At 36.8% G+C, this 26,929-nt stretch overlaps 1 protein-coding gene across 12 annotated transcripts in view; it reads left to right on the forward strand.

Annotated features, from left to right (window-relative positions):
* The first annotated feature begins 557 nt into the window (after nt 1–557).
* CSNK1G3 (casein kinase 1 gamma 3) overlaps nt 558–26,929 on the forward strand; it is a 105,737-nt gene continuing 79,365 nt past the window's right edge. For all 12 annotated transcript variants that reach the window (XM_025388492.1, XM_025388495.1, XM_025388493.1 and 9 more), the window contains exon 1: nt 558–1,941. The gene's annotated coding sequence lies outside the window, so the exon portion shown is untranslated. The remainder of the gene's footprint in view (nt 1,942–26,929) is intronic.

Below are 26,929 nucleotides of genomic sequence, written 5' to 3' on the forward strand. Positions count from 1 at the left end.
TGATGCTAGTCACTTCTTAACTTCCAGTTTGGAGAAGAAAGTGAGAAGGGAGGTTTTTTTTTTTTTTTTTTTTTTTTTTAAAGGCACTGTTGGCCGGGCGCGGTGGCTCACGCCTGTAATCTCAGCACTTTCGGAGGCCAAGGCGGGCGGATCACGAGGTCAGGAGAACGAGACCATCCTGGCTAACACGGTGAAATCCCGTCTCTACTAAAAACGCAAAAAATTAGCCAGGCGTGGCGGCGGGCGCCTGTAGTCCCAGCTACTTGGGAGGCTGAGGCAGGAGAATGGCATGAACCCGGGAGGCGGGGCTTGCAGTGTGCACTCCTGGGCGACTGGGCAAGAGACTCCGTCTCAAAAAAAAAAAAAAAGGCACTGTTGTATTACAAACCAAAATCAAACACAGATTTCCATACTAACTACCCCTCCAAAGGTAAGGCATTAGCTATACCATTAATCTGGCAAAGTAGGGAGGAAAATGAAGGAGTGCATTTGTTTCATTAGAGGCATTTCGTTTTGAGAGGTGGACAGGAGAGCTATACACAAGACTCAAGTTTCTTGATACAGTAAGTACATCAAGAATATAAACGTGTTTGATAAAATGAACATTTTAAAAACATGGCACCAGGCTATGATTCTTCTTCCTGCACACCTTCATGCCTAACTTTTTGAAAGGACTTGAGACATATGAATCACAATTTTAAAAAATTATAGTTTCAATGCCTTCGTGGTGGATCAATTTCCGTAGAAGTCTACCAAAATGACTTATCTTCATCCCAGGGAACCAACTGCAAGAGGGAAAATGAATGGAATGTCATATTCTTTCTATGTAGGCAGAGTGGACTTGAGTGCGGGTCAGAAACACTGATTTCAGTCTGTGCACTACAACTTGATGACTTGGGTGATGTTTGGCTTCTCAGAACTTTGGGAGATGAATTTGAAAAACAGATAATACCACACTATATAATTCAGAGGATTACCTCAGCTTACAAACAGCAAATGAGATGCAAATGTGAGACATAATTCATATTTCTAAGCAGTTGGAGCCCTGTTATAGCACTGGGGTTATAGAGAAGTTGGGCAAAATGTCAACCCAGTGATGTCATACTCCTAGGCCGGGCCGTAAGATTTTTTGGAACCTGGCGGGCTGAGCACAATAGGGAAAGCCTCAGCACTCTAACTTGGCACAATGGCACCCTTAAGGCTCTTTGCTCACTCAATTCTTAGTAGCTCTCCTAAAGCACGGGGGTGTTTTCTTCCAGTTCTCTGCGTAGACTTTGCTATGCCTCTCCGCCCACTGCCTCATCCAGAGAAACACTCGTATCCACCACCGCTCCTCACTTTCCCTCACGCACGGCTCTAGGAAGACGAGGAGAGGGCGCGGCGTAGGCTTTATATACTTTGCCAGCCAATGACCGCGCCGTCTCCTTTCCGGTCGGCAATCCGACCAATCCAAGAAGGCTGGTGCAATCTTCGGCTCTACTCGGCTCTTTTCGCTGATGCGGGCAGCTTGGGGGCCGCGGCAGCTAGAGAGACGCTTTCCTTTTTAATTTTTTTTCCATGTGTTCACTTCCGGGTCCGGCGTCGATCCGGATGCCCGAGGCAGAAGGATGTTTGACCTCCGGATAAGCGAGGCGCCGCTGTGCATTCATTCCCAGCTGCATCGGTGGCGACAGCAGAGGCTCGGGCGGCGACTCTCCGGCCAGCGGCGGCGGTAGAAGACACCAGCGGCAGTGCAAGGACCGAATCCGAGCAGCGCTGCGTTACCTCGCTCGCTCCTTCCCCCCTACCTCGCTCGCTCGCTCCCTGCGTGCTCGCTTTCCTCCTCCGGCCGCCGGCGGGTGTGATGTGCCGCCGTCGCTGCCCCCGCCGGCGCTGACTGACTGACTGGGGGCGCCGCCCGCGCCCGGGACCGACCCCGCTGCTCGCGGCCGCGCCTCTGAGGTAAAGCCCCCTGCGCGTTGGTGCTCGGCCGCCAGCCCCGGCCCGGTGGCTGCCTCGGCGCGGCCGCGGCGCCCTCCCTCCCGGATGGGGCTGGGGTCTCGGGCGGGGTGGGGTGGGGTGCGGCGGGGGCGGCGCCGCCGGCGCGGGTGTCGGGGGAGGGGTGGGCGAAGACCGGGGCGGGCGGCCAGGAGGCGTGGGCCGGAGGGGGCCGCGGTCGGAGGCTGAGGGCGCGGAGGGCTAGGGGGCAGCGGGGGCCGCGGGTGGCGGGCCGGGCTGGGTGCAAAAGTTGCCGGAGTGGTGCGGCGCGACTGGGGCGACGAGGGAGGTGGGCCAGCTGGCCCGGCGGGGGCTTCCTTAGAAGAGATTGGGAGGCGGGGAGTGTCGCCCACGGTGCTCCTTGACTGTGTCCCGACAATTACCTTTGGAGTAGGGGCTTTGGGCAGGAAGGAGGCATGTATCGGCTGGGAGGAGGCGACAGGGGCCAGCGTTCAGTTCAGGGATAAACTTCCCGTTGGAGTGTTTAAGGGGTTTTGTGGGGGGACACAGGGATTTACCTGTTTCTTAGAGCTTTGACTCAGCTCAAAACTTAACTAAGACATTAGTCAAAGGTTAACATAATTACTCTGATGGTTACTCTCATGGTGCCGGTTTGTTTGTTTATCCCACATGCAGGGGAAGTGACTCTGAGAGGCGTCGGGTCTCTTGGTCCATAGCCTCCACATTTCTTTTCAGCAGGATGAGGAGGGAGATGTGTGTCTATTCGTGGGGTGGGGGTAGTCAGGCCTGTGTCATGGTCATTCCCCTTCTCCCACCTCATGTTTCAGGGAGGAAAAGTTCAGATGGGGGAGAGAGAGAGTGTGCCTGTGTGTGTGGGAGACAGCTACTGTTGATACACTGTGTGAATTTACTTTTAACTCTTTTGTGGTAATCACCCAGGCTGCTCAGTGGCCCCTTTTAACTCTTCTGCTAAAATATCTACTTTAAATTAGAGAATTATATAAGTACTTATTTTTAATGAATTAAGAAAGTAAGTCATTATTTTAACTTTTGTAATTCTTCCGATTCAAATGACATTTGCCCACAGATATAAGAGATAGCAAACTATATCTAAGATGGGATATAAAATTAAAACTGTATACATTTTAAAGATGTTTCTTTTTAAAGATGTTTGTTCGAGGAATATTGGCTTTCCCCATACATTTAGAAGAAAAACATTACAGGAATTGTGAGAATAATGTGGAATTAGAAAGATGTGAAACTAGAAATCATTTTTCGTCAAAAAAATCAGATCTGGTGTGTGACATTCTTAATAGCTTTCTTTCTTTTTTTTTTTTTTGGAGATGTACTTAGTGTATTTTGTAATTATTTACAAACTTTGCTCCAGTTGTATCTTAAGATAAAATTATCTTATTTTGTATAGTTAACCTTTATAGTTGCACAGAAGATAAAAGATAAAAATTACATTTATGGGCATTGGAAGAAAGATGTTATCAAATACATTGTATGGCTTTGAGATACATTCTTAGCAGAATGTACAGACACTTCTGCTTTATGTGAACTTGCATTTCTGAATATGTATTAAGTAGAAGTAATTATCAGAATGGGGGAGAGAAAGGTTAATTTTAATGTTATGAATGACATTTTTTGGGGGATCTTGAGAAACGATTATCTTTACTGATGATTTATTGTAGTCATCCACCCCTTCTGCCATTCATCAGCTTAAACATTAGTGCATTATGTAATTATTGACATTTTCATCATTAGATTTTGCAAGCATTTACAATATATTGACAAAATCTTCTGTACGTGAAAGGCATTTATTACTTCCTTGAAAATAAAGGACTGGGATTAGTGGAATCAAGGAATTAATTCAACCAGGACCACCTTTACTGTGTGGCAAGGATGGAACAGTGGGTAGAATATGAAGATGAATGAGACTCAGTACTGCCTTCAAGGGAGAAGCAGACATACACAGAGGTAATTCACGGATTCCTGTGGGTTTTGTTGGAGGTGTATTGGACGCATGGGGTGTGTGTGAGACACTAATTTTTGACTGGGAAATTTTGAATGAATGTAGAGCTGGTAACACTCCATCTGGGCCTTAACATAGTTTAATAGGCAAAATGGGGGCGGAGGGAGTGACGGTGGGGGTAGTTTCCTGGGTGAAGGGAACAGCCTGAGCAAAGGCATGTGATTGTGTTACAGGGCTTGTTGAACTGGACATAAGGCTGTTTTGCCAGGAGGTCTTTGTGGGAGAAGCTATGAAAGTAGCTGGAGATCAGGCCATGGAAGTCCAACTTGTATTTAAAGATGAGTCAGTTGGAGGCATGAAGGTCCAAATGTACGGAACCTATGCTACAGTAGGTAGGCAAATAAGGATAGTTAAGTTTAAGGAAACAAGTTATAACAAAATAGTCAATTTTCTATCATTGGCACTACTGAAGGGAAGCAGAAAAGTATATAATCCAAAACAATCTATACATAATTTCATTATATTTATTTATTTGCATTTTAATATGAGTGTGTATGGTAATCTAGTAATTGGTTATACATGAAATCAATCCAGACTGTAAAAATGTGACTCAAGAAGAGAAGCTCTCCAGTTACTTCTCTGTGTCTCCTCTGATCCATCCTGTAATCCCTCTATGCTGGGAGTAGACTTATTCTGGTATAGTTTATTGGTTCAGATGTTTTTCAGAATGGAAGAAGTGGTTGTTTTATTCCAAAGGGCTTCCCAAAAGGATGTATCAAACTAAATAGAAGGAATGCTGAAGTATTAAATAACAAAATATAGGTCATTGAATAGTTACATTATTGTTAATAGTGAGATTTACTGTGGATGAAGTGAAATGTAAAGAGTGTATGTTTTCACAGAAAGTGGTTTCAATGAAGTAATAATAAAGGAATCTGTACGTGAAGAAAATTGACAGTAACAGAGGGATGATAATATGAGACACTTTCACAGTTCCGGATAAATGTGTGTGAAGTTTTTAAGTCATCTTAAATATTAGATGACCCTAAAATAATGTAACCCCACACTTAATCATTATCAAAGGAGTGCTTAGAAAAAAGAATCAGTTTATAAGTGCATGTAGAATCATGTTACAGGGAAAATTGAAGGTTTTTTTTCCTCCTAATTATTTCCCTCTTAGCTTCCTTAATTATTCCCCGCTTAGTATTCAAAAAGGACTTATAACTGAATTTGTGTTCCCTTCAACCTCCCAGTAACAACAACAACAATACCACCTATAATTTATTAAGTGCATACTTTGATAGAGGCCATAAATGATACTATTAAGACAACTCTATGAGTTAGGTGGTGTAACCTCATTTTTGAGAGCAGGAAACAGTCTTCTGGAGTTTAAATAATGTGTTGAAGATATATCTTGGAAGTAGCAGAGTGAATGTTTGAATCAGTTTGTTTTTTCTGACTTTCAAAGTCTTAATCCACCAATGATCTATTTTTTCTTATTTTCCGTCTTCATCCTTTTTCTGATCTTTTCTCAAGCAGTTGGCAATTAGTGGTATTAATTGATAGTATGTGTCTGAGTGTTGGCTCTTTATGATGTAATTTCTTCAGAAGTGGCAGTTTTGAGGTATCTGTCTTTAATTGTGGGATTCTGTAGGTGCAGACAGTATGGTTCCGGTAATTTAAGGTACCTCAGAGCATCACCTTTTGCTGATCTGCAGGACAGAACTATGCTTGGATTCTTAATGTATAGAAATCAAGTGTGCGTTCTCTATTAATGTGAAATGATTTTCAGGAGCATCTGAACTGCTCAGGAAATATGGAAGGAGAGATAAATGTAGAAATGTATAACTTTTAGCGACATAGTGGAGGCTGCTGTTAGACATTTTTTGTTTCTTTTTTTAAGCTCTCTCTGAAAGCTGAGATTTAGCAACTATAAATGTTTGGGCTTCCCTTCTATTATGAAACCTAAGGAAAATATGTATTGATTTGTTCTTAGACCATAGTGATTGGTTATACTCTCTCCTGCCACTTGGTGCTTATCATCTTAGTTACAAGAAATCATTTTTAACAATGAATTGAAGTATTGGGGAGATAAGACATATTTTTTTGGTTGCTTTGTTTACTAATGATATGTTACATAGTTATAATTTATTGAAAATTTATGAGTATGTCCACATGGCTAAATCATGTCTACATTTTTTATAACTTTTCAATGGAATGAGATAAGATCTGATGATACTCTTTTTCTTAAATGCAAAGTTTAATGTTTTTTTCTCTAGGGTAGTAATGTGAGGTTGAAGTTGTATTCAAATTTATTACATTTATTTAGATCACTTTGTGTTACCTGGAAGTACTTTCTTTAGCTGATAGCTACATTTGGAAAAAAAGGGAAGAGAGTTACCCTGTTACTCCGCCATTGTGTTCTTCATCAAAATGGAGGAAATTCATATAAAGTGCCAAGGACTATGTGATGCCTGCCACATAGTGGGCACTGTGTAAATCTTCTGTCCTTCATTTCAGAAGTTGCTGATAAGAATTTTAGAGGGTGGATTGGTGGGTAGATAAGCAAAGACTCTCAGGAACACCCTGTTACAGGAAAATGTCTCTTACCTGACCTCTGCTTAACCCACTCGTGAGATTAAATGATAGTTTTCATTCTCTCTGTAGAATTTGCTGACTGATGCTCATGCTACATTGAGTGTAGCCTATTCTTTAGTTTGATCTTGGACTTTTATTCCCCCCAGTTACTGTATACTTACCAGGAGACATGCGTGTTTGTACCCAACACACTGTTATGGCACTTGATGATGTAATCGCATAGTTTAATGAATTATTATTCAGTGAACTCCAAAGATAAAAAGGTGTTTGTATGAGAACCAGTTGGCTGCTTTGAAATCAAGTGAGTAGCCAAAATCAATTATGGTTGAAATAGATGAGGGTGAAATAATTTTAAATGATCAGGGAAAAAAAAACCCTAATAATCTAAAAAAATCTGCAATAATATTAGTTTTTACATGTTTGTAAAATGTCTTTCTGTGTTTAAGAAACAGAAACTGGAAATCACAGGTGTTGTTTTATGGGGAGTGGTTTTTGCAAGAAAAATGAAATAGAACTTTCATCAATAGACCCACACTTGAAGAAAAGGCCATACTTCTGTATTATAAGATTGTCTTGTGAATGGACATTTTTGTTTTAGTTGTAATAAAATGTATAGAGTTTGTAGATGTTGAGAAATGATTTCCTTTTTAGGCTAACTTCAGAACCGTTGATTAATTGTAATGTATTAAATAAGTTGTCTGCTTCTAAAACATCATCTTTCCTAGTTTACGCTACTGCTTAGAGATTTATTTAATAGCATCCTCTTTAAGGAAAAAAAAAAAAAAAAAAAGAAGATTCTGGTTTTCCCAGAGGTTAATTCCTTAGAGTGAATTGTTTAATTGTCTGGTCAGGTGATCAATCTATGGTTCTCACATATTTCCCAATATGGTCCCTAATCTGATTTCATAAGCGACCTTTCAACTTTTATGTACGTCAGGGTTGGAGGGGTAAGCCTTCTTATAGTTCCAACATCTCCTCCATCCAAGTAGGAATGCGGAGGTAGAGGAGATTGTTCTTTGGAAGAGGAAATGTGGCACCCTTGATGTATGCGGGAGCACTTGAGCCTCCTGTCTCACCTAGCTCAGTCCAAGTGGAAAGGAGAACTTTCAGTTGAAGGAGCAGGAAGTCCAGGTTGGAGAAGGAGCGATATATGTGGTATGCTATGTATTTTGGTGTAACCACATTGCTTGCTGAATTACAGTAGATGCTGAAATGGCACATTGAAGTATGAAGGTAGGGTGGGTGGCTCCAAGCTAGTACTTGAGGGCTCTGGCCTTCCTCTCTGTGATATTCTTGGCTCTCTGTCTTCTGTGTGTTGGAGTAATCCTAAGGCCAGCAGCAAGATCACATCTAGACAGGCATTGGCCCGAGGAAGGAATGGATCTCTCTCTCTCTTTTTCTGTCTCTGTCTCTGGAAAAGCAAATAAATCTTTTGCATAAGCCTATCAACATACTTTTCTCTTCATATCTTATTGACCAGAATTAGGTCACATGTATGTCCTAACTAGTTATCTCAAGGAAAGTAAAGTTATCATGGTTGGTTTCTACTAATCAGGAGATACCTTCTGCAATTGGTGTTGGGATCACATTTTTCTGAGTTAGGTGGAAGAGGGAGGATATTTTTAAAAAATTGTTGAAAGGAAGAATTTGGGGGATATGGATGTAAGAGAGATGATCAATAGTGACCGCTATATCTACCTGTTTTGAAGCGATTCTCGTGCTTCAGTGTCCCAAGTAGCTGGGATTACAGGCGCATGCCACCGCACCCAGCTAATTTTTGTATTTTTAGTATAGATGGAGTTTCTCCATGCTGGCCAGTCTGGTCTCGAACTCCTGGCCTCAAGTGATCTGCCTGCCTTGGCCTCCCAATGTGCTGGGCTTATAGGCGTGAGTCACCGTGGCTGGCCAGTTACTTTTTTTTGTTGTTGTTGAGATGGAGTTTTACTCTTGTCTCCCGGGCTGGCGTGCAATGGTGTGATCTCGGCTCATTGCAACCTCTGCCTCTTGGGTTCAAGTGATTCTCCTGCCTTAGCCTCCTGAGTAGCTGGGATTACAGGCACTCACCACCTTTCCTGGCTAATTGCTGTATTTTTAGTAGAGATGGGGTTTCACCATGTTGGCCAGGCTGGTCTTGAGCTCCTGACCTCAGGTGATCCTCCTGCTTCCGTCTCTCAAAGTGCTGGATTACAGGTGTGAGCCACCGTGCCTGGCTGGGTCTGAATATTTTAGGAGCTAAAAACCCTACTTTATTTTTTCATTGGCTAACTTTGAGTCAATAAAATAGGTGGTTAAGTTGAAAGATTATATTTTTTTCCATGAAACTCATGAAGCTATTTAATTTTAAATTAAAAATGTGTTCCTATAAACTCATTTAAAATTTTCTTCTGCATTGTTGCTTTCCTTCCTCACCATAAAGTTGCCCATAGCTTTGATTTCATTGATTACTTTGCTTGTCATGTCTGGGGAGAATAAGTGAATTGAGGAAATGGGAGTTTCTTGGTCAGAAGGATTTATTTTGAATCCTGGAATACCAGTGAGATTGGAGGAAAGGATGGTTTTTACGTATTTCGAGAGCAGCAAAGTTGGTGAGGGAGTGGGGAGAAGGGAAGAACCATAGAATTTTAGAATTAAAGTGAATCATAGGAAGATTGAAATGCTCAAGTCACACTCCTGGTTAGTAGAACTCTTATCCTAATTACGAGTGTAATACTGTTTCTAAGTAAGAATTAGGAGGCCATAATAATCTTGTCTGCTTTGCAGTTTTGCTCAGGACTGTGGGCTACCACTGTAAATCAGTCAGCTAATCACCTTTAGTACAGATACCTGTGTTCTTAGGCTTTGGAAAAATTTAACCAGAAGTTTTCTTTCTTTTTTCCAGTAAAAGAAGTAAATAGACAAAGTTTTTCAGTTTGCCTCAAGCAGTCAACAACAATGACAACATCACACAGAAAGACAGACAGACACACACACACACACACACACCCACACACACACAATAATCTTAAACTTAGCCTGCTTAAATGAAAATACAAAAGCAGACTGTTTGGGACAATTTATTATTTTATTTTCAAGAAAATGATCTTAAACATTTCTTTACTGTCAATATATGTAAATGAAAGGAATATATATGTGCATATATGCTATACATATATACATAGGTACATATATGTATGGGTTGTAAGTATGTGGAGTAAACCCATCCATCTTCTGGAAGAATATTTATGTTAATGACAGTTGCTTATATATGGTGAGATTTAGGATGATTTTTATTTTTATACTTCATATACTTCTCTATATTGTTTGGGTTTTCAGCTATCACTGTGCATTATTTCTACCATCAGAAAAAACAGTAATTTTTTTTTTTTTTTTGAGGAGAGTAGAATCTTGGGGTGGGATGTGTTTACTACCAGTTTAGATTTTAATATGTAACTTTGCTTTCCTTGTATATTACCATGAATAAAGTGTGCCTCAAATGTATTGATACTTTGCAGTTTTATGTTTAAAATTGGATTTATTAAAATTACTTATCTTAAAGTTTTAAGTTGAAATTGGCCATATAATATCTTCTGGTACAAATATATGTTATAAAATTAGTGGACTTCTGAATATTTTGAAATTATTGTGTTATCTATTTTTTAAATTTGTTTGGTTTGACTTCAGGTGGTATACTAGGCCGTGTATTAGACTGTGATTTATTAGAGTTAAAATTATATTCAGAATTTCCTTTAGTAAAAAGGGAAGTGAAAATGTTTTTTTTCTTTACACCCAGTCTGTGTCATGTTTATTTTCTATTTCTGTAAAATACTTATTTTATATTCTAGCAATGAATACTTTCAAGTGGCAGGCAAATATATTAGGTAATCAAGACAGAAGAGAGAAAATTTCTGGTATTCTGTAAGTCTTAGTGTGTGCAAATTTGTGACTATAGGACCTTTTAATAAAATTCTAATTTGGAGTACAACAATAGTCTAGTATCGTTTTGGAGATGAAACTAGTAGGTGTCAGTTGTAGATGACATTGAAAAAAAGTGTTTATAGATGCATAATTTTTACAAAACATTATTTTCTTTTCTACATTTATTTTAGGGAATCTGACAACAGTCTGACTCTCCCTACTTCAAAAATGTAAATCTTTAAGTCTTAAAGATGTGAAATCTTGTGATGCCAGTTTTTATTTTAAAAAAAGGATCTTTACTGAGTACTTTTTCTGTCATATGAGTATCAGGATATGTTGTAGCTGATGTGTCTTTATATAATTGAGATTCTGCAAATGTTTGTAGTTAATAAAGTATTGAAATATAATCAACTCCTTAAGATAATTGTTTTGAGTATTTTCTGATATCTGTTGAAAGTTGATAAGTAGAATAATGCATATTGTGTATTTGCTTATTATTGTATGCTTTGCTCTTTACCTTAATACCCTACTAATGAAGGTGGTTTTTTGAAGACTGAAAAGAAATCCTGAACATTTGGGAATGAGAATATCCAATAAGCTAAAATTAATTTTACTCTACACACTTGTTTACAAATTTCCAGTTGAAAATTAGTAATTTTTCTTCTGTGATAGAGTAAATGAAAGAAGTAAAATGGGCAATTTTAAAGAGAGTTCCTGCAGTCCTTGCTATGGGGCTGGGAATGCTAACATTTAACTAAATAGATGAGAGGAGGGAAGGGTTTGTGGAGAAAGTTTTTACTAGTGGTTCTTGGCCCGACTTCATATTACAGTTTTCTTGGCAGCTTAAAAAAAAAAGACAGATGTTGGGATCCTACCCATGCTAATTTATATTCCATAAATAATCAGTAGGGCCCGGAAAGGGCTAGGGCATTGATATATTTTAGGATTTCTACAGACGATTCCAGTGTGTTGCAGGGTTGAAAAAAACTAATTTCTCCTTCATTTTACACTCTCCTCTTAGCCCTTTAAAAAAATGACTTCCTTTTATTTTCCAACTGTCTTTTTAAAATTTGGAAGGAGATATGAAGATGACACAGAAGAAAATGCAAAGAAAATATTAGCAAGAGAATCAAGTTAAAGTAGCTTCATACAGTTAGTTGTTCCTCAGTAATTGGTTCCAGGACCCCTCACGGCTACCAAAATCCAAGGATGAGCTGGGCGCTGTGGCTCACCCCAGCACTTTGGGAGGCAGAGGCAGGCGGATCACGAGGTCATGGTATTGAGACCATCTGGCTAACATGGTGAAACCTTTTCTCTACTAAAAGTATAGAAAATTAGCCGGGTGTGGTGGCACATGCCTGTAGTCCCAGCTACTTGGGAGGCTGAGGCAGGAGAATTGCTTGAACCTGGGAGGTAGAGGTTGCAGTGAGGCGAGATCGCACCATTGTACTCCAGCCTAGGTGACAGAGCAAGACTCTGTCTCAAAAACAAAACAAAACAAAACAAAAAATTTCCAAGGATGTGGTCAAGTACCTATATAAAATGGCACAGTATTTGCCTGTAACCTTTGACACTTTCCCCTGTACTTTAGGTTATTCCTAGATTACTTGTAATACCTAATACAATGTAAATGCTGTGTAAATAGTTGTTACGAAGTATTGTTTAGGGAATAATGGTTAAAAAAAAAAGTCTGTACATGTTTAGTACAGATGCTTTTTTTTTTCCTGAATATCTCAATCTGAGGTTGGTTGAATCCAAGGATGCATAGATAACAAGGGTCAATTGTACTTAGCATCCTTAGTAAGGCCCCTGTATTCATTGCTCATTAGCAGTCTTTGATAAGTATAATGCCAAAGTTAGATAATTTCTAAAGCTTGGAAAGTTTGTTACGGGGAAATTTATCAAAAATAAATTAAGGCATCAATTCAGTTGTTTCTGGAAATCTTAGGAGACCTAAGTGATATCTTTAAAGTTGTTACAAATTATAAGAGGGTAAGAAGTGTTACTAATAAAGTTATTCATTTTAGTTTATATTTACTATATTTACAATGTCATTGAGTTGTATTTTTTATGGAACATCAGGATAGAAGGGACTTCAAAGATTATTTAGTATAACTGTACTTCTACTGCTTTATTCTTTTTTATACCGCTGTTGATGAGGAACGGTCTCTGTTTTTTCCTGTTCAGTGAAAATATTTTACCTTAGTTATAGTATATTGTGTTTATTGCATATAGATTATATTGTTTATATTGCATATAGTTTGGAAATATATACACGTAAATACACTGTGATAATAGGGTTTTATAGGGTTATTGCATCTTGATATCTGGGACAAAATTAGGGTCCTTTCAGTGACTGACTTGATATTGCTTCCTGGGTCAGGAACACCCTCAGCAGTTACAGTGTTTTTTCTGTGACAAAATGAGAGCAAGCCATTTTAGGATGAGTTCAATATATTCAATTCAATGAACATTTTTTGTGTGGTGGCAAAATTGGATTTGGCAGTTCTATAAATTGCAAGGGTTAGATTTCTAAAAACTGCCCTGATAGGAAGGAGAATGTGGTATAGAAATTTAGCACTGGGTAGGGTTTAGAGGACATGTTGTGTGAACCAGTAGGAGACTTTTGGAATTATTCTGGATTCACCAAAATACCACAATAAAATTGGTACATGATAAAGAGTAATGAGTACCGTTCTATAGGACCATAATTCCTTTTCAACAGTTTTAACATCCACAGCACTCTGAAAACCAAAACTTTTTCTGTGTGTTTGGCACAAATTGATTTTTTCACAAAATCTGTTCGGAACTGTTCTCTTTATTTCATATATTTAAAGGTTTCATTGTGGAAATAGCAAATGTTTGATTATAGTGTGCTGTCCCAGGCTTCTCTGTACTATCCCAGCCTTCTCTAGAGGTGTTGTTAAATATATGGTGTATACCCACTGTATCACCTGTCAAAAATCTCCAGACATTCTGAATTCTAAGACATGTTTGACTGCCAGAATGTTGGAAAACGAGCTATGGACCTCCATCAGCCCCTTAATAGAAACTACTCCATATCTTACTTCTCTGAGGTGGAGTTTCAGTAAGATGCTAGTAAATTTCTTCTGCCTTTTTTCTTGTAAGTATATAAATGCAAAATGGCATTTTATTTGAATCTGTGTTAGTTTCTTTAACAGTTGTTGAAAGCTCTCCTGGGTTTTTGACACTAAGTTATTAACTCTGGTCACTGTAGTCCCAGAAGCGTTGTGTAATTAGGATGCTTGAGATGGAAAATGTTTTGGGTAACTTTGGCATAACTGAGTATTCATCAAACACTCTTTTTAGTCCTTGGGGTTACATAATTTTACCTTTGCACATGATAACTTCATGCCAAAGTGCCTACAGGCAGCCCTCTCTTTTACATATCTTGGCTTCCTTTTTTAATAATAGAAAGAAGCAGGGGTGTGGTTGTAATGCCTCTGTTTTAGTTTCCTTAAACTTCCTTAATTTGTTTTTAAGACTTCATTTCAAATATATTTATATCTGCTTTGGCTTATTCTTATTTTTTGCCTCCAGTTCCTTTTCTCATACTTTCTGGTTCTTCTCAGTTCTTTTCCTCTTCCTCCTCCTCCCCCACTGTAAGATAATATTCCTCAAGAAGAAAAACTTACAGTTATGGTATTCTGTATCAGAAAAAATTTCTGCCTCCCAGAAAGGTGACAAATAAATCTGCATATTTTAGTATTATAGTTCCCTAAAGAGGACTTTTGTTTTAAGGGAATGGTTATTGTACCTCTTGTGCAGAGGTAGTGTTCTGTGTATGTGGTCTCTTTGCTTTCTTTCCATCCTTAAACACTGAAGGATAATGGGAGGGGGAGCACTAGCGTTGTATGCATTTTAAGCTATGTTTTCAAGTTCAACAAGATAACAGGCACTCTCTAGATCCTAATAGGAGCATGTGAAACTTACAGGTAGCCATTCTTCTCCACCTCAAGAATAAGGTTTAAAATTTACACAGTTAGGTTATATGCACTGGCTTTGTGCTCGGAAAGCACTATAATTCTATTGTCGTTTGTATCATATTTTCTTGCTTAAACTATGTGATGTCAGGTGGGTTGTCTTGTTTGCCATTTGTATTTCCTGCCTTTAGCACATAATAGGTCTTTAATGATCACTTATTTGTTGAATGGATTGTTTCTTTTTTTTTTTTTTTTTTTTAAATCAGGGAGAATGTTAACATGGGAGAACCTTGATTAAATGCCTTGCAAGGTACCAAGCTTATCCTACACCAGTTGTTTGCATTTTTTTTTTTTTTTGAGACGAAGTCTTACTCTGTCACCCGGGTTGGAGTGCAGTGGTGCAATCTCGGCTCACTGCGGCCTCGTCTCTGGGTTCAAGCACTTCTCCTGCCTCAGCCTCCCAAGTATCCGGGATTATAGGCTTGTTCCACCATGCCCAGCTAGTTTTTGTATTTTTACCATATTGACCAGGCTTGGTCTTAACCTCATGACCTGAAGCGATCTGCCCACCTCAGCCTCCCAAAGTGTTGGGATTACAGGCGTGAGCCGCCACGCCTGGCAGTTTGCATTGTTACAGTTGTATGAGACAATCTCAAACACATAAACTGTTTCCAGTTTAAATAAAATAATAAACACAAGCATCTGACTTAGCTGCTCAGGCTTAAAAGTAGAAATACTGGCCGGGCGCGGTGGCTCACGCCTGTAATCCCAGCACTTTGGAAGGCTGAGGCGGGTGGATCATGAGGTCAGGAGATCGAGACCTCCTGGCTAACATGGTGAAACTCAGTCTCTACTAATAATATAAAAAAAAAATTAGCCGGGCATGGTGGCGGGCGCCTGTAGTCCCAGCTACTCGGGAGGCTGAGGCAGGAGAATGGCGTGAACCCGGGAGTCGGAGCTTGCGGTGATCCAAGATCGTGCCACTGCACTGCACTACAGCCTGGGCGACAGAGCAAGACTCCGTCTCAAAAAAAAAAAAAAAAAATGTAGAAATACTTTACAGAAATATTTTTAACTTTATTTTTAGAGATAGGGTCTCACTCCGTTGCCAAGGCTGGAGTGCAGTGGGATAATCATGGCTCACTGCAGCCTCAAACTCCTGGGCTCAGGTGATACTCCCACCTCAGCCTCCAAAGTTGCCAGGACTACAAGCATACGCCACCATGCCTGACAATATTTTATTTATTTATTATTATTTTTTTGTAGACACAGGGTCTTGGTATATTGCCCAGGCTGGTCTTGAACTGGCCTCAAGTGATCCTCCCACTCTGGCCTCCCAAGGTATTGGGATGATAAGCATGAGCCACCAGCCTAGAAATACATTTTTTTTTTTTTTAAATGGCAGAAGTTAAAATTAAATGTATTATTGGGTGGCCAGAACGTTTGGTTAGAGGAAATATTCTTTTTTTTTTTTTTTTTAGCATTTCAATTACTTATGATTTTAAGATATTTTAATATTAGTTTTTCTCTCTAAAATTCACTCTGCCAATATTCAAAACACAGGACAGTTCTATCACCCCTTAAAATTCCCCTTGCAGTCAACTTCTCCCACTCCTAGCAGCCACTGATTTGTTTTCTCTTTCTATGATTTTGCTTTTTCTAGAATATCATATAACTTGAATCATGTGTTATATAACCTTTTGATTCTGGCTTCTTTCACTTTGCAGAATGCACTTGAGAATCATCTACATTGTAGTGAGTGTCAGTGGTTTCTTTTTACTGCTGAGCAATATTCCATTGTATGGGTATACCTCACCACGTTTATCTATTTGCCCATTAAGAAATGTTTCATTCATGTACAGGATTGTGTGTGTGTGTGTGTCTATGAACATAATTTTTTTTTTTCCTTGAGTAAGATGCTAAAGTTGGGATTGTTGGGTCATATGGCAAGTGTGTGTTTAACTTTATAAGAAACTGCCAAACTATTTTTCAAAGTGGCAGTACCATTTTCATTCCCACTGGTGATATAGAAGAGTTCTAGTAGTAAGCAGTTCTAAAATTTAAGTTGGCTGTATTGAATCACTTTGGTTAGCTTGATTGCACACCAGCAATACTGGTATAGTAATATCCTGAATGTGATATTTTTATTGCTGTAGATCTGTCATTTAGAAATACTGATTTACGGGAGCCTCATTTTTGAATGAATGCAATCTTCATTGTGTTCTGGAACTATTGTTTCTTGTTCAAGTAATATAGTCCTGATCTCTGTAAGAAAAACTAGGCTTTTAAAGCCTTGTGTTCATATTGGGGTTTAAGGTACCTTTGGGTCAATTCTCTGTCTCTGTCTTAAGGCTTTCATAGTTTGGGGGAAGAAGTCTCTTGATTTAGCTGGGCAGAAGGAAATCCTGTCTCCAGAGAAGTAGTAGTACTTTCAGCTTGTTTTTATCATCTGTTGCACGTTTCATTCTAGAATTTTGAAGTTAACTTATTTATAATTTACTATCAGTTATACTAAGTCTGTTCTGTGAGGAGAGTTGACATATACTTACCCAAACATCATTACCCTTAAATGAGCCTTTTAAATTTGTAGCCTTTGCATATACTAGGCTTATATATTTTTATACTTTGGAAAATTATCACTGTAGTTGAGAAGAATGAATATAACTTTGTTACGAGAACCATGTGTGATACAACCACTGACTTTTCTGGATGTACTTTCTCATTTAGTTAGCATTATAGGGAATGATCTGATAGATAAATAGCATAGCCTTTTACCAAAATACATTTTATTTTAGTTTTTTTTTTTTTGTTTGTTTTAATGGCAAACTTTGCAAAGTAGTACTGTTTTCTCTGTTTTCCGAACATATTCAAATCTTGTTAGTTTAGGGCTCTCATTCTGAACCTCAGCTATAAAGTGCTGTTTTGAAGATATATCTATAAACCTATTGATGAGGATAAAGTTGTTTGTCTACCTTGTTCTCAGTCATAATTTTACTAGTCACTTCAGTTTTCTGTTTTAATTTGTATTCTATTATAAACTTATTAGAGTTACTTAAAAATGAAAGTATCTGACTCAAGTGGAATTTAGAGGCTTTTATTGTTTAATGAAGAGAATATGCATTTGTGACCTCCTTTAGTGAATTTCTTTTTCTTCTGGCTCATAGCTTTGTTTTGAAGAGTTGAAATCCCCGTGTAAATGACCTTTGATTTGTGGAGAGTTATTCCACCTGTAATATCTCTTAGAGCTATAAATTGCCTGCCTGCCCATAACTTTGTCTTTCCTCCTTTATTTGAAAAAGTGATGATCGTATAAATTAACATTCTTAAATTTCTAAGAGGTTGTTCAGTCTTTTATTCATTTATTCACTTATTTATTTAAGAAACTTTTAATCGGTGTTGACTAGTATGTGTTATAATAGATATTAGGGAGACAGAATTGAATAAAATGACTCTTTTCCTTGAGGACATCAGATTAACAAATGGAGTATCTTAATGTTAAAGAGTGAAAACGTCCCATATCTTTCCTCTAAATTGGTAGTGAGATGCGGAGGTTTGATCAGATTCAGTTTCAATTGTTTTTTCTTCCATTGGGAAGATCAAAGGTTGTCATTCTTTTTGGAACGTTAGCAGTCATTGATGATTCTTGCCTAGTCCATTAATTTACTAAGAGTTGTGTAATGGTTACAATTTAGTTGTCATTTCTTATTCATTTATTAGCTAGAGTACTTTTAAAGAGAAAATCCCCCTCACCAATTAGAATTTATTCTCATTATTTAGAGATTCCATATTTGTAAATTTACTTGCTTTAACCCTAAACTCAGTAGTCCCAGTCATTCACAGACATGTGCATACCCAGAGTGGCAAAAATTTTAAGTCACCCAATGTGCATGTTCCCAGTTGAGGTTGAATAAGGTGATTCTCTGCTTTCTGATGAAAAGCTTGCTTTTTGCAAGCTATTTATTACCTTTTTCCTGGTGATTTCACTGTTTAAAATGGCCCCCAAGTGTAGGGCTGATGTGCTGCTGCCTAGTGGTCCTAAGTGCAAGAGAGATGTGATAAGCCTTATGGAAAAAATTCCTGTGTTAAATAAGCTGAGTTCAGGCATGAGTATAATGCTGTTGGCTGTTAGTGCAATGTTAATGAATCAGAGATGTATATTAAATAAGGTGTCTTGAAAGAGAAACATACAAAAAACAAAACTATATATTGATTGGTTGATGAAAGTCTTGTGACCAGAGGCTGGCAGAACATAACTCTGTATTTATCTTGGAAGCAGTGGTTCAGTATTTGAAGTGACTTTATAAAACATAACTGCTGAAAAATCAGCTGTTTTTTGGTTTTCCTGAGATAAAAAAAATTCTTTTAAATCAGTATTAAAACTGTACTATAGAAAGTTATGGGTGATGGAATTAGAGAGATGATTAAGAGTCCTGATGAGATCTTTTTGAGGGCAAGTTCATCACTGTATTTCTAGCACCTAGACCTGTACCTATGCTGTACCTATGTCTGGTACATGGTAAATACTCAGTAAATATTTGTTGAATGAAAATAAGCATCCCAAAATTTCCTTAATGGCTTGCAGTTTAAATTTGATAGCATTGTTAGGATTAGGGTTTGCAGTGAAATTTCTGATTGTAGATAGTGCGATGACCTGCCCACAGAGGTTGGTGTGGTGAATATTTCGGTATTATAAATTTAGCATGACCTTGGCTTGATTTTTGATTCTTGTCATTCTTAAAGATGAAGGTGCTCTTTGCTTTTCTGGACTTATGTATAATAAATACTTAGGAGACCGTGTATTTTCAAATTAGATATTTCTGCTGGATGCGGTAGCTCATACTTATATGAGCACATTGGGAGACGAAGGCAGGCGGATTGCATGAGCTCAGAAGTTTGAAACCAGCCTGGGCAACATGGCAAAACTCTGTCTCTACAAAAAATACAAAAATTAGCCTGGTGTGTGGCATGCACCTGTAGTCCCAGCTATTTTGAGATGTGTTCGAGCCACTTCACTCCAGCCTGGGTGACAAAGTGAGACCGTGTCTCAAAAAAAGAATAAATAAATAATAATTATAAATAATAATTATAAATAAATAAAAATTAAATATTTCCTCCCCTTCCAACTCTTGAGACATATGGGCTATGATAAAGGGTATTACAAATGGGAGTGTAAATTCACTTGTGAAATTGAGAATAGAAGGCATAAAAGACATTTTGAGGATCTATGAAATGGTCATATTGTAGTTACTGGAGAACAGTGAGATCTGAATAGACTATTAATTAGACTTCCAGTAATATTTATGCCTAGGACATTTGAATTTTAATAAGGTTTCTCATTTAATAATTGACTTAATGGTAACTGATCATAATATAGTATGTTTTGATGATACTCCTGTGCCATAATAACAGTAGCTTTTAAACTGTAGAAATACTTTTTGATTACTGACCCAATGATACATGTACATTCATTTAAAGCTTACAAATCTTGTTAAACACGACTTATCCTTATTACATATGTGCACTCCATTTTCTTTCCTCTTTGGTACTATTTTATTAAAAAAAACCTGTTGTCTGAGACTCATTGTATTGATTAAGTGGCCCACTAATGGGCCCTGATCCACAGTTTGGAGAACATTGTTCAAACAAAACTAGGTGATAATTTTTGAAAGCTAGAAATTCCTGGGTCTTAATAGGAATGTACAAAGACATCACTGAAATCAAGTTTCAAAGATATAAAGTGTTGTAGATGATAGTTACTAAATCTTTCTGGGATAAAAAAAGTCTCTGTAGTATGTAATTATAGAAAGTGGTCTCCATTTTTGACATTACAGTTAATAATTTAGCTTTTAAAAATAAGTGTTTTTTTCTTTTCTTAGACAACCACAGTTGAGCTAATGCCAGAAACCAGTAACTGGGACACTTGCTGCTAATAGAAGCATGTGATGTAACGGCTAGCCATCACATCACAAATATCTTTACTGATTTAAATTTTGGAGAAGGCTGAAGACATGTATTGTAATATAATTTTTATAGAGACTGAATAAAGCATTTGAAACACTGAGTCATTTCATATACTAAATTTGGAGTTTTTCATTTGAGATAACAAAGCTGTGGGAAATCAATGCTATGACAAGTAACATTTGACTGTAAAATTTGATTTTTAAATTTCCATTTGTTGTAAATTTATACTTGTAAACAATATTGAATAACATGCTAAACATGAAAAGATACCTATAGGAACTTTCAGTGCTTCATATTGATATGTTCTTAGACTACTTTCTCTGTTTTATCTAGTTTGCAGTCTTAAGGAGGTCATTTGGCTTTGTCAAGTCCTAAATTATTGGGGCATGCGGATAAGAGAATCTGATTTTCTGTTCTATGTTTTGTAGATTCATCAGTGGTCATCAAATTAGAAGTATTCCAGCAACCTACATTTCTATTCATATAATCAGATTATGTCTAATGTTTTCTGTATTTAGCAGCTCATTTTTATCTTTGTTAGTAGATATTACTATATCAAAATTATAATTGTTTGTGAAAGCAAATAAATTGTATTCATTTATGCTCAAAAATAATTTTTAAAAGCATTATTTTGAAGAATTCCTGTCTTTTTAATATAGATATTTAAATAAGTTAGTAAACTGAGAATAATTACAGTCTTGAATAGAAGTCATAAATATTTTATTACCATTTATTCACACATGTGGCTTTATGCTACATTAAATCTTTGTCTGTTATTTTTAGTAGTAGATGGTTTAAGGTTTCAGTTAATGAGGCAAAATCTCTTGTAAAAATTAAAATATAAAGCAGTATAAGTAACTATGTTACAAAAAATTGTAAGCTGGATATTTCTGTGAATCTTCTCTCAGTAGTTTATATTTTAATGGGTGCCTGATTTTTAAGTTTTCAAGATGCATTTTTCCATTCTCTTCCTTGTAATTTTTAAATCTAAAGCTTCTGTGAGGGAAATTTTCAGTTTTTGCCATTGACTGCGTCTGCAGGTATAATACAATACTAAGATTATTAGTAGATCTTTTTAGCAACTGGTATAATTTTAATGTATGCTCTGAATTTTGTAGCTAATTCTATTTCTAATCATATTTTTGTTTTTGCCCAACTACTAGAAAGTGCAAAAAATACATTTGCTTTGAATGGGTAATGAAACTCATGGTATATTATTAGTATTATATAGTTTTATTTCTAAGATTTTACTTTTCTGCTGATTTCTTTATGTAAATCTTTTCTTCATCCTTTTTGTAGTGCATGTATTACAAACTGCCCTAAATAAATTTTTATAACAAAGTTGGCTTTTAAATAAAGTGCCGATATTACTTAAGTTTTTAGGATAGATTGCTTCTAAGAATATATTTATAAAGCAATTCAGTGGGAAAATAACAGTATTCTCTTCAGTGGTTCTTAACTTTTTTTTAAAGATCATATAATCTTTTGATATCAAATCTGTTGAAAACTATGGGTTTTCTCTTTAGAAAATTCTCAGGAAGTCTATGGATTTCAGGTTAAGAACTCCACAGCTGTCTCCACTATTATTGATGGAGTCTGTTTTCATTAAAAGTAAGCAAGCAAAACCAAAACTGATTTGTAGAGGCACTTAATACTTTGCACTGTTAATTTTTTTGAAATATTCTTCTTCAAATTTGACAGTGCTTTTTAGCTATCTTTAGGATGCAAGTTACTCATTTGTTGATAGTAGAATTGATAGATTAAATTAATGCCCATATATGGAAAAGAAATATAAGCAGTAGTCTCTTGCCTCTTATTTCTAGTCTTTGAATTTTTCAGTAGATAGAACCACTTTTAGTTATTTCAGTTTTAAATGCTTCAGATGGTTACTTTTATGAATTTTAAATAATAAGCATATACTTTTCTCTTTCATACTATGACAAATTTTTGTATTTTAATTCTCCACTAAGAATGAAATTTTAGCTCACATACTCCCACTTTCTCTTGTGTCTTTAAATGTTTGGGTAGTTATTAAGTTTACTTTATCTGTTACTTACCACTGATACTTGAAATAATGTTCTTACATCTCTATTTCTTGTTCTAGTAAATTTTTAGGTTATCTCTTAACTCCATACTTTGCAGGATGCGGATATTCTTGCCCTGTCCTTCCTTTTACCTTACCTGTTCCCCTTTAACAGCTGAGCTTCTGTCAGTTTCAATTGTAGTATTATTTAACACTGTCAAAGTTGGTTAAATTTATATTTTTATATGACTTTTATCTTGCATTTTTTCTTTTTGCTAAGGCTGAATTTAAAAGCTGAAAATCAGTTATCTATCTTGCAGTATTATGACAAGCTTTTGAATCAAGTAGTATGATAGAGTTGCTTTGCTTTCCTTTTTAACATTCTGCGGCCCCTTTTGGCCCCAGCTCAGGAAAATTTTCTTTTATGATTTCTTATTTAAAATTTTCTGTGTCCTCCTTGTTAATTTTTATTATAAGTTGGAAGTTGGAGATATTGGATTGTTTCCATCTTTTTTTCTTTATTTTTTAATGTCTTTATATTTTTGTTTTAAATATTAGGATTATTCCCCCACTTTGTTCTTGTTTATTCCATTTAATGCAGCATTATTTTCTTATTATATTTGTGAGTTAATTGTACTTCTCAAAAGCCCTTAGGGGCTAATTGTTTCAATTTTTGCTGCTGTTTTTAAAGTTCTCTTCTGTTCTTCAAATGATCTGCTTCCCCAAGAGGTATTTTTCTTTTTTTTTTTTTATTTGTTTTTTTTTTTTTTTTTGGGGAAGCGTGTTTTTTGTACTGTTAGCTTTCCTGATGTATCTAGTGGTACTTGATTGTCAGTTTATATTTGTGATTGAGGGACTAGGCCAGTATTTCTGGGTAAATGGTTTAGGTTTCTTTTGCTGTTCTGTTTGCTCTGCTGTTTTTTTTCTTCATAAATTTCTTGGGATCCTGTACACGGATGGGACTTATTGACCAGAAATGTTTAGAGATAGAAAGAACTCATTTATTCATTTACAGTATGAATTAACTGTCCTAGGTGCCAGGCAGTGTGCTAGGTTCAGGGATCATGAAGTTACATATACTAGAGCCCTTGTCATCAAATAACAACAGGCAATTATAAAACTGCATATAATATAAGAATCTCCTTAGAAATTTCCAAGTCTAATCCTTCTATTTTATAATTATTAAAATGAGCTTAGACAGATTTAAGTGTCTTGCTCAATGCTATACAACTAAATAGGAGCTAAATGGGATTCCAGGAGTACTTTTGTTTAATTCTGTGCTCTTTATAATAGTACTTAGTCTAGCAAGCAGCATTAAAGAGGTCTGGAAGCAGCTATCAAGGATCCCAAGACTTGGGAGAATTGGTGTGTTGGAGCAGGATACAAAGCTTGGGACTTAGGTATAAGAGAAGGTTATGTATGCTACCTTATATAATACTCAATCTTAGAAAATCAGAGCTAGAGATTTTTCTTGAGGGCTTGAAGAAATAAGCAGCCATTTTGGAGAAGCCCACATGGCAAACTATAGGCAGCTTCTAGAAACTGTAGGTAACCTCTAGAAACTGAGGGTGGCCTCCATCTGACAGCCAGCAAAAAGCTGGGGGCTCTCAGTTATACACTGCAAGCATATGAATTCTGCCCACAGTCTGAAGGAGCTTGGAAGAGGATTTTTCCCCACTTGAACCTCCAGATGAGAAAGTGTCCTAGCCAATACCTTGAATACAGCCTGAGCAGATCACTTAGCTAAGCTGTGCCCAGGCTTTGATCCACAGAGACTGCAAGATAATAAGTTTGTGTTGTTTTAAACCTCTAAGTTTTTAATAAGTTGTAACACAGTAATAGAAAACTAATAAACTTGGTCATGTCCAAGTGTGTTGTGTTGTTCAGCATAGTGCCATTATATAATAAACACAATGCTTTCTCATCTAATTTGAGAACAAATAACACTCCATTGTGCATTAAAAGCACGACAGTGAAAGTCCACTTTCTCTATTGGTTTTGACATGATCCATATGCATTGGTAATAAAAAAAATAAGTACGATGTAGTGGTAGGTTATGTGTGTGGCACTACTGTCAAGTTATAACTATGCCACTGCTATCATTCTCTGAGCAGCAGTGCAAAGTGATAAGAGCACCACATATAGTCTCTGTCACAACTATTCAGCTCTGCTCTTGTAGCACAAAAGCATCCATAACATGTAAAAAAAATAGCATGGATTCCTATACCATTTTATTTATGAAGACTAAACTTGGATTTCTTATCATTATCGCATGTTATAAAATATTAGTCTTCTTATAATCCCCCCCACAACTATGTAAAAATGTAAAGACTATTCTTAGGTTCAAGGTTCTATAAAAATAGGGAAATAGCTTGCAGGCTGTAGTTTCATGACTCCTGGTATAGACAAACATGGAGGCAATTCTAATACTGCTTGATAGGTGCTATCATAGGGTAAATACTATAACATACTAAGACTCTTACTAAGAAAATATTTTAATTAAAATTCTAATTTGTTAAAAGTATATTTGAAAAGTAAAAAAATACGTTATTACAAGTTTATGAACACTTACCTGAATGTACTAAACTAGATGGAATAAAATAGGAAATGGCTTAGTTTCTCCCTAACCACTATTGTCATCTATATATTTTGATTATTTTCGCTTCCCGACTCATGAATGATATCCTAGTCCGTTTTCACTGATTTCTTGTTATGTATCTTTATAAGAATAGTTCTGTTTTCTCAATGGATTACTTTTCAGATATCAAAATGACCTGTTCAAATTTTGATGTTCAATTTTAAGCTAACTCATCAGTCTGCCTCTCCCTTCCTCCTAGTTTCAGACTTGGCACTTGACTCTGGATCCTCTATCGAGGAAGGGAAGTAGGTGTTATTTCTTCATTCTTCTTTCTTCCATTCTCCCATTCATTAGCTGCCCCTTGCTCCTCTAGGGTTCATGTAGGGTGAAGGAATAGGAAAGGGAAAAGGCAAAAGTCCTTTATGTGCTTTTAAATGCTTCTGTTGTGGAACAGTTTTGGTTCTCCAGAGTCTTCATATGGACCTCTTATGTAAAATGAACCAACCCACCTACACATATTTCTATACATAAGTATTTATATGCATGCACAAGCATTAAAAGCTTTGGAGCATACACATTGAATGAAAAGTAATGATTCTCTCTGACAAGGGCAGGTGGGATGGAGGACAAGGGGTATGGATATCCCAAGGGATATTTTTACTTCATTGTAATATTGGAATTCTTATTACATGTAGCATGCTTTTTTTTGGTATTTGATTAATTGAACATAAATGAAAAGCTTTATATTGAAAATAACATGAAAATTTGCCAAAAGAAAATTACTTCCTTCTAAATTGAAAAAGTACAGAAGGGATTGTTTTAAAAAAAACTTCTTAAAGCTAGATAGGAGGAATTAGTTCTAGTTTTCCGTTCCACTATAGGGTGACTATAGTTAACGGTAATGCGTAGTTTCAAATAGTTTGAAGGAGTATATTGAATGTTCTCAACACAAAGAAATCATAAATGTTTGAGATGATGCCTATGCTAATTACTCTGATGTGATCACTTTATAGTATGTGTATTGAAACATCACCATGTACCCCATAAATATGTACCATTATATGTCAAAACTTCTAAAATAAAATATTAAGTTCATTATCTATTTAAAAAGTGGCATAAAAAAAGAAATAATGGGCAAAGGACATGAATAGACATTTTTCAAAAGAAAATATACATATGGCCAACGGCATATGAAAAAATATTCAGCATCACAAATCATCAGGGAAATGCAAATTAAAACCACAATGAGGTATCATCTTACTTCAGTTATAATGACTGTTACTAAAAAGACAAAAAAATCACAGATGTTGGTGAGGATGCAGAGAAAAGGGAATTCCTATACACTGTTGGTGGGAATGTAAATTAGTGCAACCTATGTGGAGAACAGTATGGAGACTTCTCAAATAACTGAAAATAGAACTACCACTGGATCCAGCAATCTCACTACTGGGTATCTACCCAAAGGAAGAGAAATCAACATATCAAAAAGATACTTGCACTCCTACGTTTATGGCAACACTGTTCACAATAGCGAAGATATAGAATGAACCTAAGTGCCCATCAAAGGATGAATGTGTAAAGAAAATGTAGTGTATATATATAATAGAATACTATTCAGCCATAAAAAAGAATGAATCATGTCTTTTGCAGCAACATGGTTAGAACTGGAGGTCATTATCTTAAACAAGCTAGGAACAGAAAGTCAAATATCACGTGTTCTCACTTATAAGTGGGTACTAAAAATGTTTATACATGGACTTAGAGAGTGGAATGACACACAGTGGAGACTTGGAAGGGTGAGGGGATGGGAGGGAGTGGGATGATGAGAAACTAATTAGTGGGTACAATGTACATGTTTTGGATGATAGTAAAAGCCCTGAGGTTGACCATATGCAATCTGTGTTTGCAACAAAATTGTACATGTACCCCATAGATTTGTACAAAAACAAAAGCAGTATTTTAATGTAAGTTTTACAGTAATGGTATACTGGGGAAAACATACATGTTGAGATGAAACA

The sequence above is a fragment of the Theropithecus gelada genome, chromosome 6 (assembly GCF_003255815.1).
Source record: "Theropithecus gelada isolate Dixy chromosome 6, Tgel_1.0, whole genome shotgun sequence".
Classification (NCBI taxonomy): domain Eukaryota; kingdom Metazoa; phylum Chordata; class Mammalia; order Primates; family Cercopithecidae; genus Theropithecus; species Theropithecus gelada.